The 13769-nt window shown below is 37.8% G+C and overlaps 1 protein-coding gene across 2 annotated transcripts in view; it reads left to right on the forward strand.

The window, feature by feature from the left end:
- Window positions 1-13769, forward strand: part of GRM7 (glutamate metabotropic receptor 7) — a 913283-nt gene that overhangs the window by 662953 nt on the left and 236561 nt on the right. The gene's annotated exons all lie outside the window — the stretch shown is intronic.

A 13769-nucleotide genomic window follows, 5' to 3' on the forward strand; every position in this document is an offset into this window, starting at 1 on the left:
GGGAGGGTATGTGCTTTGGTGAGTGCTGTGAAGTGTGTAAACCTGGTGATTCACAGACCTGTACCCCTGGGGATAAAAATATATGTTTATAAAAAAAAAATTATAGATTGGATTTGCTTGATTATTACAGTCTATTTTGATTATCTATTTCATCATTCATTTTAAAAGATTAATTTATTTCGGAGAAAGAGAGCACAAATATGAGTTTGCGCGGGTGCAGAAAGAGGCAGAAGGAGAGAATCTTCAGGCAGATACCTAGCCGAGCTGAGCTGAGGGACACCAGAGTTGGGGGCTCAAACTCACTACCATGAAATCATGACCTGCGCCTAAACCAATGATGGAATGCTTAAATGACTGAGCCACTCAGGTGCCCTTGGGTACTGAGGTTTTTAAAAAGATTTTTAATGAGACTTTTGAAACATAAACAAAATTAGAGTGATAGGAGCTTCTGTCTATTTCTTCTTAATTGAGTTTGGGAATTGTTTTTCTAGTTTTGAGGAATTGATTTATTTCTTTTAAGTACCTGAATTTAGGAATATAAAGTTGTTGGTCATACTCACCATTTTAATGACTGTAGGATTTCTAGTAATATTTTATTCCATGTTGGTGGCTTATGTCTTCTCTTAATTTTCATCAGTTTTCCTAGAAGTTTATAAATTTTATTGATTATTTGATAGATTTTTTTCATTGATTTGTTTCCTCTTATCATTCCCTATTTTCAGATTCAGGGGTTTCTCCTTTTATTATTTCCTTCTTTCTGCTTGATTTGGGTTTATTTTGTTCTTTTTCCAGTTTCTTGAAGTAAAAATTTTGGTAACTTATTTGGTAACTTTATATCTAAAGTAAGCATCAGTAAGCAGTTTCCTTCTTGGGATTGTTTTAGCTGTGTTCCATACGTTTTGATATGAAATGCCTATGTCCATTCACTCCAATGATAATCTACAATTTCCTTTGCGATTTCCTTTCTAGCTCATGAATTATTTAGAAGTATCTTGTTTAACTTGTACATATTTAGAGATTTTCCTCTTTCTCTTTGTTATTGATTCCTAATTTGATTCTATTGGTATTCTAGAACACTCTGAGTGGTTTTAATCCTTTTAAATGTGTTGCAATTTGTTTTATATAGCCCATTATATGGGCTATACTGGTGAATGTTTAGGGGCACTTGAAAGAAAATGTACATTTTTCTTTTGTTGGGTCAAGTGTTCTATTTATGTCAATTAGATCCTGCTGGTTTAATATGTTGTTCATATCTCAATATCCTTGCTGATTTTCTGTCTAGTTGTTTAAATAGTCACTGAGAAGGGAGTGTTGAAGCTCCTATCTATAATTGTGGATCTGTCTATAAGTTTCAGTTGCATCAGTTGTTTCATTTATCTAGAGGCTCTGTTTTTTGGTGATTATACATATTAGATCATTATGTCTTCCTGATAAATTGATCCTTTTATCATTATAATAACACTTTTCTTTATCTCTGGTAATTGTTTCTATTCTGAAGTCTACTTTATGAGATAATAAGTAGCAATTCCTGCTTTTTAAAAAGGATTAATATTTGCATGGTACACATCTATTCTTTTATTATTTTTTTGTCTTCACCCTATCTACATAGCTAAATTTGAAATGAGTTTCTTTTATGCAGCATATATTTTGTTCATTTTTTTAATCCTGCAAATCCCTGTTTTCTTGTTTATTTATTTATTCATTCATTCATTCATTTATGAGAGAGAGAGAGAGCATGAGTGAGTGAATAAGGGGTGGGGGGGTGGGCAGAGGGCAAGGGAGCCTAATGTAAGGCTTGATTCCACAACCCCAGTATAATGCTAACACTGAGTCAACCAGTGTTCATTTGAGTCAGCTGAGCAGGGAGCTTGATGCAGGGCTTAATCCCAGGACCCTGGGATCATGAGCTGAGCTGAAGGCAGAGGCTTTAACCCACTGAGATACCCAGGCTCCCAACATTTCTGAGTGTTTCTTGCACAGGTGTCTCTTAAGGAACTTTTACTGAAAATGAGCAATATGCCAGAGCACCTGGGTAGCCCAGTCAGTTATGCAGGCCCCAGGTCATGATCCCAGGGTCTTGGGATTGGGTCCTTGCACTGGGCTCCCTACTCAGTGGAGAACCTGCTTCTTCAAATATGGTGAAAGGAGAATCTCAGGCCCAGCAAAGAAAGAGTGTTCCCCCTATGGCTTGTTTCTGGTGGGACTCCCAGTAGATCTCCATTGTCAGTGGTATCAGAGATACTCCTATTTTCTTGGGAGAAATAAACTGCTTGGATTTTGATTGCTAGATCATGTATAGGGCAACCATGGGTCTGGGCTGCCTTCAATTGCATAGGGGGTTGCAAATCACCTTCTTCTGACCACTTTCAGAGGTCTCCTTTTGTTGTCTCTTAAGCTATTTCCAGAGTTGATAATTACAGTTAGAAGGAAAAAGCAAGGAAAAACGGGTTTATGTCAGCTCATCTAGAGAGGAAACATAAAATGTATTTTTTGCTACCCTTTCTTATATCAAACAATGCCCAAATATTTGTTATGGCAGTCGTCTTATTAGTAGGGGAATGTGGAAGTTTTGGGGACAGATATAGGCAGCTGGGGTCTAACCCTTATTCATGGAATCAGAAGTTAGTACTATGAAAGTATTTCCCCACAGATCACTTATTCATGGCAAGAGAAAGAAGAGTATTCAGAGGAGAAACCCAGTATGTTGACTGAGTTATCATTAATACCATCAATAAATGCAGGTGGACACCATGAATCTCTGGATACATTATGTTGAGAAAGGAGATATTACTATCTGTATAGTATTCTGGTTAGAAATACCAAACCAAAATTTTATCATGAGGAGACATCAGAAACACTGAAAATGAAAGACATCTCTTAAAAAGGGAAAAAAAGAACGGGACCATATTCTTCAAAAATGACAAAAGCCATGATAGACATTGGTGTTGAATTTCCAGATTTGGTAACTTAACTGTGGTTATGTAAGATAATGTCCTCATGCTCAGGAAAAGACATTAAGGTATAAAGGGATAGACACACACAAGCACACTTCTATGCATGCGCACACATACACATGTTGAGGAAGGGAGAGAGAGGATAAGATAAAGAAAGTAGCAAAATGCTAAAATTTTTGAAAGAGTGTATGAAGTTTTCTGTACTATTCCTGGAACATTTCCATAAATTCAATAGTGTGGTGTGAGCTGTTTTCAGTCATGTGTGGAATTTATGTCACCTCAGCAGATAAACCCTGCAGGGCCTCAGAGGTGTCCAAGACACAGCAAATCATTGCCACACCATGACATGAGGTTATAAATAGAATATATGGCAGAGTTTCTCATAGAGTGTTGGCAAAAACATATATGTCTCTCATGGAGCATAATCCTACCTGTTGGGATGTGTTTATGGCTCATGAATCCCTCTTTATTACCATTTTTTTAAAAGAGTTTATTTATTTATTTGACAGACAGAGATCACAAGTAGGCAGAGAGTCAAGCAGAGAGAGAGGAGGAAGCAGGCTCCCTGCTGAACAGAAAGCTCGATGCGGGGTTCGATCCCAGGACCTTGAGATGATGACCCAAGCCAAAGGCAGAGGCTTTAACCCACTGAGCCACCCAGGTGCCCCTACCAATTGGTTTTGATCCTAGATTTATCTCCATGTTGCCACTGCCCAAACAACATACAAATTTTGGTGCTTCACTGGATTTATCTTTTTTGTCACAGAGTCACATTTTCTTGGAGATCACATGGTAGTGCTTTCAGTTTACAAAGCATGACCACATAATCCATCTCATTTAATTTTTTCTTTTGTCATTTTAAAGAAGAGATAGAAAAGTCAAGTGTTTGGTATATCTATGTATCTGCATATAGTTAATCTTCTATAAATGTACATATGAGTCAGATATATCAAACACCTGATTCTTCTATATCTTATGTAGATACATAGATAAAAATATAAATATGCCTTTTATGTATAATTACAGGGAGATAATCTCACCCCTAAGACATCTCTTATGTCTCTAAGGAAAGAGCATATATCAAAGTTAGTCACTGAATCTCAGATTTAAATTCTGTCTTCTCCTCTTATAGTTAGCTCTGTGGCCTGGAGTAAGTGTTAAGCCCATCTGAATCTCAGTTTCTTATAAGCACAATGCAAATATAATGATAAGATGATTGTAATAACTATATGTAATATTTTAAAAATTATTGTATGTATTGGGGACTCAATAAATAGTATTAAAAATATATCATATTATTACTGATTATTATTCTGGTAAGGCTGATCCTTTGGAAAGACTCAATAAAGAAATATAGATCTTTATTTGAGGACCTCTTCTAATTCTTTTAGTGTCAGATTTCCTCAGGTTGTTCTTCATCTGAATTCCTCTACCACCCATTGTCTCTGCCAATACACATGAAACAGCCCTTTGGGCACTATAACTTGCTTGGAAAAAATATTGACATTTCTACCAATAAACTTTGCCTCTCTTCTCTTATTTCTGAGTCCTCATAGAACATTGCTTGTCCACTGGAGAAATTAATGTGTGTAAATGACTTAATGAATCACTTCTCCCCAGTGGCAAAGTCTTTACTAAAGAGAATGTGCAGTTGGGGTCAGTGATTTGTGTTAGCAATATTTTAGAAGCTAATTGTGCCACGTAGCTGACACTCAACTTACAAGTAGATGCGGCCCTCATTCACAACTTTCCTTAAGAAGCTTGAGGACTATTTCTTGTTAAGTAGTACAGCTCAGCTTAGCACTTGTGATTTAATTAGAAGTGTGAGCCCTAAGATCAGAATGCCTGGGTTCACATCCTGGCTGTGCTTTTTCACAGCTGGTTGACCTTAGGCTGGTAAACATGATGAGCATTTAATGATTCTGTGTATATAAAGCACTGTGCACAGTACGTGTGGCTTTTAGTACATAGGCAAGCATTGTCATTATTTAATGTGAACTTAATATTTGAAATTGTGGATCTAGAAGACGGTTGCAATAGTATCCAGTTCCAGAACCATAAAGGTTTTTTTTTCTTCAAAATTAAAAAAGAAAAAAATATATATGTAGAGAGAAAGTGAGATATCCAGTATATAAAGGAGAATTATTCTGATTGACATAGAGAGGGTGAGCCAGAGCCCCACCCTCTCTGATTCATGAAGGTGAAGCTGAAATTTTTCCCAGTCCACAGTTCTTTTAGCTAGACTGAGAAATAAATTGACATGAGGAAGATGAACAGGAAAAAAAGTTTTACGTGTGCATGGAGGCCTAATAATGAAATTGAGTCCTGAAGAATTGACCAAGGAAGGAAGTTTTTTATACTTCTTAGACAAAGACACAGTATATCTGACAGGACAAAGCAAACTTCACCTTGGGAGCTTCGGTTAGTAAGGAATCCTAAACAGAATTTGGGCGGGGGCAATAAATTGTAAAAAATAACAAGGGTTGTTTATATAATGTTCTCAGCTCTAGAAGTCCCATCTCTGGTGATTAACGTTGTCTCTTTACCTCCCGGTATAGGGAGGGAGGGGACCTTTCCCATAAGAGATGTGTTTCCTGGTGTCAGGGGGACGCAGGAAGTTCTGAGTGTTTCTTGCACAGGTGTCTCTTAAGGAACTTTTACTGAAAATGAGCAATATGCCAGAGCACCTGGGTAGCCCAGTCAGTTATGCATCTGCCTTCAGCCCAGGTCATGATCCCAGGGTCTTGGGATTGGGTCCTTGCACTGGGCTCCCTACTCAGTGGAGAACCTGCTTCTTCCTCTCCCTCTTACCCTCCCCCTGCCTGTGCACTCTCTCGCTGTCTCTCTCTCTGTCAAATAAATTAAAATATATATATATATATATATATATATATGTAATAGTGGCACATTTGGGGTCAGCCTGCCCTGGGTCTCTTCATACCATTGGCTCCCTCATTCCACGGGAGCACTGCAGAATTACTACAAACTGGGTATCTACTGGCACATGACAAACCATGGGAAAACAGTGACTGAAAAAAATAAGTCACTGATTATTACCCCTGAAACTGAGGTTGACTAGACCCAGTGAGGCAGCTGTCACTTAGATTCTGTAAGCACTTGCAGTCACGTGTTGGTGGCTGGGCATTGAAGATCTTGAAAGCTCCTCTGGCTGGGTCAGGGTGGAAAAGCTGAAGGACCTCAGGCATTTCTCACTCTCCATGTGGTCTTGGGGTGTGGTCTTGCCACATGGCAGCCTCAAGATCACTGGGCTTGCTACAGGGCACCTGAAGGCTCCCATAGAGCATCCCAGGAGAGACTACAGAAGCAGCACATCTGGTCTAACCTAGCCCTAGGAGCCACCCAGAGTTTCTACAGTGTTCTGTTTCTCCAAGTCATAAGGACAAGCTCAGTTTTAAAGAGAGATGGCACAGAGGATGCTAGTGTTGGAGAATTGTTCAGTGTTTAGGGGAAGGGGAAAAAAAAAAAACACATTGAAATTGGTATGCGAGAATCATAACAGTGTTGATTCTTATAAAATTATTGTTATTAAGTACTTAAGATATGGTATCAGGTACTGTCTAAGCACATTTCATGCATTAACTTTTAATTCTAAAACAAGCCTATGAAATATATAATCTTATCTCCATTTTTCCATCTTAGAAAGACCTTTGCCTTTGATTAAAATGATTAGGATAATTCATAAAACTTCCCCCTTTGAACAGGGCACCAAAGTGGATTTTGAAAATCCTTATTAAGATCAGAAAAGCAGATGCTCCTGAGATTCTTGGAACACTGACAACTTCTGCTTTTTAAGAATAGGTCTTGGTGAAATCCTGCCAGAAAACACTATCACAGGCATATTTGGTAAGAGCAGTGATCAAGGGTGTCATTTATTGACTGCTTGTGTCAGACTGTATGCTTTGATCATATCACTTAGTGCACAATAGCCATCTGAGGCTGCTATTGTTTTATCCTCTTATATTATACTTGAAAAACTTAAGATCAGAGAGGTTAAGTAATATACTTAAAGTAACACAGCTTGTAGGTGACTCTAATGGAATTCAGACACAGCACCTAACTTCTAATTTACTCCACTAAGTCACCTTTATTCAGAATGCAGAATTTCTTTGCTGCATATTTTACTACTTTGTTCACTAGTATTGTCTTTGTAGAGAAATTATATTTCCTACTTGAGTGACTTCATCATTTTTTGCAATTGTTCCTTGAAAAAGTATTGATTGAGAATATATGTGCCAAACACTGCAATGAAATGGAAGTGAATAATGGAAGGAGATTGGGACTGGATATCATTCTTCCTCTGTTGCATGTGATCATAGAACATAAGGTAGAATGGGCTCTACGTGCAACTTCCAATGAGATTTCTATCCTGTGGAACTTGTTACCTGATTTGATAGACGATGAAGCATGGAATAGTGGTAAAGAGCACTTGGCTTTGGGGGCGCCAGGATGGCTCAGTCAGTTGAGCATTGAACTCTAGATTTCCACTCAGGTCATGATCTCAGGGGTCCAGCCTGCATCAGGGTCCTGGCTTAGCTGGGAGTCTGCTCCTCTCTCTCTCTCTCTCCCTCTCCCCACTCATTAAATTTAAAGAGGGAAAAAGAGCACTTGATTTTGGTGTCAAAATTCTGGACCTAAATTCTGGCTCTGCTGCCTGCTACCTAAGGCCTTGGGTAAGCTCTGTCACCTCTCTAAGCCTCACTACTTCTATCTATACAATCTTAATTGTAGAGCTTACCTTACATTGTTATAAAGAGAGTCAAGAATGAAAATGTATTAAAGCCTTTAGCTCAATGACTATCCTCAATAAATAATAAATCATTTAATAAAAGCCACTGTTATCTAATAAGGAATTATGTCTTGTTCACTCACCATCTGGATCATTCTAATTTGCATATATTCTTATTTGAAGAAATTATTCTTTAAAACTTCACAGAATTGAGCACCTTCTTGAAATTGATCTTCAACACTAGTTAGGTAGACATAAGAAACTCAACAAGTTTCTTACTCTGCTGGGCCTCAGGTTCTTGACATTAAAATGAGCTGTTTGCATTAGATCAACTTTCATTCCTTCCATATAAAAAAACAAACAAACCAAAAAAACCCAACTAACAAACCAAAATGCATGATGTGAGAGTAAACAATCTGAGTAAATACTAGTAAATACAAATGTGTATGTGTGTGGCTGAGTGCTCCCAACTGTCTCTACTGAATAGGTTCACTGCTGCCTGTCCCATGGAATGTTGTATGTCCTGAGAAGCTCAGAGAAAATGTATGGTATGCTGGTATTTATCCAGAAAAATCCTTTTCTACTAATTAGTAAATAGTTACTGCTGTCTGAACAGGTGAGGATATTCATTAAATCACAGACAAAATGCAAGGTCAATATATTTAGTGTAGTAATGAATGAATATTCATCAACATTCATTTTAATTCTAATATAATCCTTGATGTATGATACATGCCATTTTACAGATGAAACTCTAAGTCCACGTACCTACACAGTCCATTCAATGTTACAGTAAATTATGACTTGTGATTCTCAATTTAAATTCCTGCTCTACTTCTGTGCCCGTACAAAAGACTTAGTAATAACTAACAGATGTAATTTGTTTGATAGGATATTAATATGCCTGTCACAAGCTTTGTCTAATTAGTATCAGAGGAAGTGTCTAGAAAGCAGGGCAGGAGAAGATCACACAGGATTACACAATTGCTTTTTTAGGGACAAGTAAATCTCCCATATCATTTTAAAAAATTTTTTAAATTTAAATTTTAAAATTTATGTATGTATTTATTTATTTAGAAAGTGAGGCAGGGTGCAGGGAGAGGAGATGGACAGAATCTCAATCACCCTACCCACTGAGCCTGGAGCCAAAGTAGGGCTCCAGAAATCACGGACCTGAGATCATGACCTGAGGCCGTCAAGAGTCTGATGAGAGCAACCCAGGCACCCAACCGTATCATTATTTTTGACAAAACATGCTAAAAAATTCTGAAATTAATGAACAAATGAAGATTCCCCAAGGAAAGATAGAGATGAGATAAAGTTCATCTGCCTTTGTTGTCTCTCTATCTCCCCACTAGGCAGCTTTTCATTGCCATGGGAACAAATGGAAAGTACGGCTCCCTGTTCGATGACAATGGCCTCCCCACCAAGAAGGAAAAAAAAAATATTTCCCCCAGTTTTCCTGAGACATCCCTGCATATCACATCAAATGCAATATATTTCAGTTCTTTCCATTTCAAGAAACATTCCAGGCAAATCACTTACCCACCATTCGGCACATCCCTGGTGATCATTCCTTCTTCTTCTTCTTCTTCTTTTTTTTTTTAATCAATTATGCTGGAAACATTATCTTTTAATCATCTACTACAGAGTGGATCCCCACTTGGTAGTATACTGCCTACACCCTCTGTATATGGTGTTAATACGTGCATTAAAGATGATTATTTTTTTGTGTTAGCAGGGATTGAAAATGTCCGCATGTTTGTCATTGTTCACTAAATCCTCTAAGTCAATTGCTAATTATAAGAGCTTGTAACTTTAGGGACTTAGCTGATGAATCCAATTGAACTGTCAGCTTTTTCAGGCTAGACTGGATATATGAAGAATCTCCATTCTAATTGCTTTAATTAATGAATGCAGAAATAAGAGAGAATGCTGCAAGATCTTTACAGCATGATTGCCACACATGGTAACAGACTAACAATAATCTGCTCCTGATGGGCACTTGGAATATCAATTGGTGTACTTTTATGGGAAACCTACTATTTTATAATGCATGGGGATAAAAAGAAAGTGCCTGACGTGTCCCCAATTCTGAATGGGCTTATAATTTTATTGAGAAATAAGCCTCAAATGTATGAAACAAGTTGAGAATAAATAAAAATTTTATGGTAAAATAATTTTAGAGAAAGGAGATATAATTTTTGGAGTATGGTTGCTTCACAAGCATTTTATAGCTACAAGGGCTTGGGGAGGATTTAAGGAGAGGCCAGGCTCCACTTAACCTGAATCAGATCGTTGGTCCTGTTATTGGTAGTTTTACCTAAGCACCTTTGTCACAAATATTTTTGCCTTGTAACTAATTTTTTATAAGATAATTTTGCTATAAAATATAAAATCATATGAAGAAAGAGGGGCATTGATTAAAAAGAGCATAATGAAACATAAAAAGTGAATACAAGATTTAAAAGGGTTGATTGCAAAATACTTGAATACACTTAAAATGAATGATATAGTTTCATGGCAGTTCTGCACAAATAACTGATTTTATTTTATGGATTGTACCTAACCATTCATCTTCACAGTTGTTTGTTCATAGTATTATACTTTGTTGTTGTTGTTCTTGTTAGTTGATTTGTCTCTCTATTCAGCACTGCACTTTTTTCTTTTTTTTTTTTTCTTTGCTGAAATTTCTTCCCTCACTAAGAGAGGTACTAGTTCCAGATACTAGAAGGCACATTTGTCACTGAGCTTTATACTATCTCATCAAAGCCTTATGCACTGCCCCACGCCCCACCCTTGGCATATTGTCACACGTCCACTGATGGACATTTCAACATTCTATGGGGAATGTGCGTTCAAGCCTGTGTACCACTATGAGGACCATTATGGGAGCTAAGATGAATATAATATAAAAATTGGAGTACTCCATCAGTTGAGAAATGAAACCAAACTGTCAACCAGTTGTTTTTTTTTTCTTCTACAGCCAAGTTACCATATAGCCTATTAGTTATGTAACAGAAAGATTTGCAGCAAAAATGCTTGTGGCAAAGATATCTATGGGCAGGATGCTATTGGTGAAAATACGCAACACGGGTTCAATTACTCCCCTTAAAACTGCCAAGTTCTTGGATGTTAGGATTATCAGATTGTGACATGTCATCCCATTGATTGACAAGGTTGATTTGGCTGATCTGACTGGCTAAGCAGGTGTCCCCTTTCTCTCTCATTGCTCCAACTGTGCCCCTCCTGAAACTGTAGGCTCAGGCAAAGAGAACAACCCTCTCAATAGAGCTTCACTCAAAAGTATATAAGTAGCTGTACTTCCTTGCTAGAACTTCCAAACAAGCACTCAAGGTCCATCTGTAGGAGACCGTAGGGTTGTCAAGCTTCCAAGACCCCAGACTCCTCCAAATGAGGCGCTGCATGTGGCAGTCTGCTTTTCTTTAAAACAAAACAAAACAAAAACTGCCAAGTTCTTTCCTCCATCTTTGTACTTGTTCTTCCCTATGTGTGGAATGTTCTTGCTCCAGCTCTTCAAACATCTGCTTCCCTCTCTCCACTTAGATCTGAGCTCTAAAATTAGCTTCAGAGAGTCATCTCTCTGTCACCGTATCTAAAGGGACACAACGTGCCTCTCACATCCTGTGTGTTTTTCACTGCTATTCTTGGAAGCCCTTCTTCTATGGTGTGAGCTCCTACAAGCAGAGACTAGTTTTGCCCATCATTGAAGGCCAACTGTCCGACAGATCATGGGCATTTTAAAAACATCAGTTGAATAAATGATTTGTCAGATAATGATATTTTATTGGAAAAAGCAGGGTTTTACTCTGGTTAATTTAACCAAAAGAGAGTTACATGAAATTTTCTCTTGTGTGGTTGGAAAACCAGCTTGGGAACAGGCAGGAAACAGTCTAGTCTAGAGGACTTGGAGGTGGGAACTGCGGCAGCGAGCTCATGGCAGGGGCATCTGGTCAGGACACAGATGTGGTATCAGTTAACACAAACTGCATATTTGTCCTTGAACACTTAGAGGATTTTTATTTCCATATAAAGAAATATGAGCAGATAGGAATCAAACCAAGTCCCAGTAGAGAAAGCAGATACAGTATCATGTGTTTGTATTATGGGGAAAGCTGCTTCTGGGAAAGCATTCATTATTCTGCAAAGATTCGTCAGACTAAAGGACTACAGTGGTTCTGAAAAGGTTTGCAAACTAAATGAAGTCAATTAATCCATCAACAGATAAAGGCTTAGTACAATTGGAGAACTGATGTAGTTCCACTAACTTTGGTTACTTGGGGAAGCTGGAGCAAACCTGAACTATTACCTGATAGTTAATTATGACTGAGAAGGTACTATATTATTCCAGTTGTTTTGAGTCTTTAAAAAAAAAATGCTTGTTTTCAGACTTCTGTGTATTTTATTTTTAAGGAACTCATAGTGTAAAATGTAGGGTTCTGTTTTCTTTCAAACAAGGTGGAATTCCTGATATAGTTATGCCTCAAGTTGGTCAGAAAAGATGTATCATTTCTGGCTAACATTTGCTTGCTCAACACTTATTTCCATTCTTCTAGTGACAGCTCCTTGATTTTTCCTTTGGGGCAATCACTCCTCTTCCATATCATCACCCAGAAATAGATTTGTAGAGTCTGAGAGCAGAAAAAGACCATATGTATTATTTTCTTATGTACAGCATTCAAAACTAATGCATAATTTTGAGTGTCTAGGTGCTGAAAGTTCTTGTTTGCATTTTTTCCTTCTCAGATACTTGTCAACCAGTTAATCCTGGGCAATCCAGTGATTAGAAGTGGTGAGGCCTATAGCTGTAGTGAGACCATCAAGACAAGAATATGTGGGTTAACCCTTTCAGTGACAAAATAGCGCTGGGAGTGGAAATCACATTTACAATTAGCCCTATGGGAAAAACGCAAAGAAAGTGAGGCTTAAAAAGAAAAAAAAAAGTGTGGGTGTGATAGATAACAGTTGAGATATTGGAGAGGAGGCAGTGATCTGTGCCATGAAGTTGTAGTTCTTTAAATATTCAAGTGGTGTTTTATGCTTATATTTTTTTGAATTTATGTTCAAAAAATATTTCTACACTAAAGGATATTAGTGTATAATTTTATATGTATCTATATATGTGTACACATGTGTATATACATACACACAGAGAATTTAAAAAAGGGGTCAGTTTGTCACACAGTACTCATAAATAATTTCCTTAAAGCTGTTTACTTTTGATAATGAGCGATATGATGGAGGCTGGAATGTATTTCTTTCTTTTTTTTTCCCTCCATTTTTAATTTTCTTTCTTTTCAGTGTTCCAAAATTCACTGTTTATGCACCACACCCAGTGCTCCGTGCAATACGTGCCCTCCATAATACCACCACAAGGCTCACACAACCACCCACCACTCTCCCCTTTGAAACCCTCAGTTTGTTTCTCAGAGTCCACAGTCTCTCATGGTTTGTCTCTTCCTCCAATTTCCCCCATCTCACTTCTATCCATCTCCTAATGTCCTCCGTGTTATTCCTTATGCTCCATAAGTAAGTGAAACCATATGATACTTGACTCTATCTGTTTGACTTATTTCACTCAGCATAATCTCTTCCAGTCCCATCCATGTTGATACAAAAGTTGGGTATTCATCCTCTCTGATGGAGGCATAATACTCCATTGTATATATGGAGCATATCTTCTTTATCCATTTGTCTGTTGAATGGCATCTTGGTTCTTTCCATAGTTTGGTGACTGTGGCCATTGCTGCTATGAACACTGAGGTACAGATAACCCTTCTTTTCACTATGTCTGTATCTTTGGGGTAAATACCCAGTAGTGCAATTGCAGGGTCATAGGGTAGCTCTATTTTTAATTTCTTAAGGAATCTCCACACTGTTTTCCAAAGCAGCTGCACCAACTTGCATTCCCACCAACAGTGTAAGAGGGTTCCCCTTTCTCCACATCCTCCCCAACACTTGTTGTTTACTGTCTTGTTAATTTTGGCCATTCTAACTGGTATAAGGTGGTATCTCAATGTGGTTTTGATTTGAATCTCCCTGATAGC

The sequence above is a fragment of the Mustela nigripes genome, chromosome 2, assembly GCF_022355385.1.
Source record: "Mustela nigripes isolate SB6536 chromosome 2, MUSNIG.SB6536, whole genome shotgun sequence".
In the NCBI taxonomy this organism is placed as follows: domain Eukaryota; kingdom Metazoa; phylum Chordata; class Mammalia; order Carnivora; family Mustelidae; genus Mustela; species Mustela nigripes.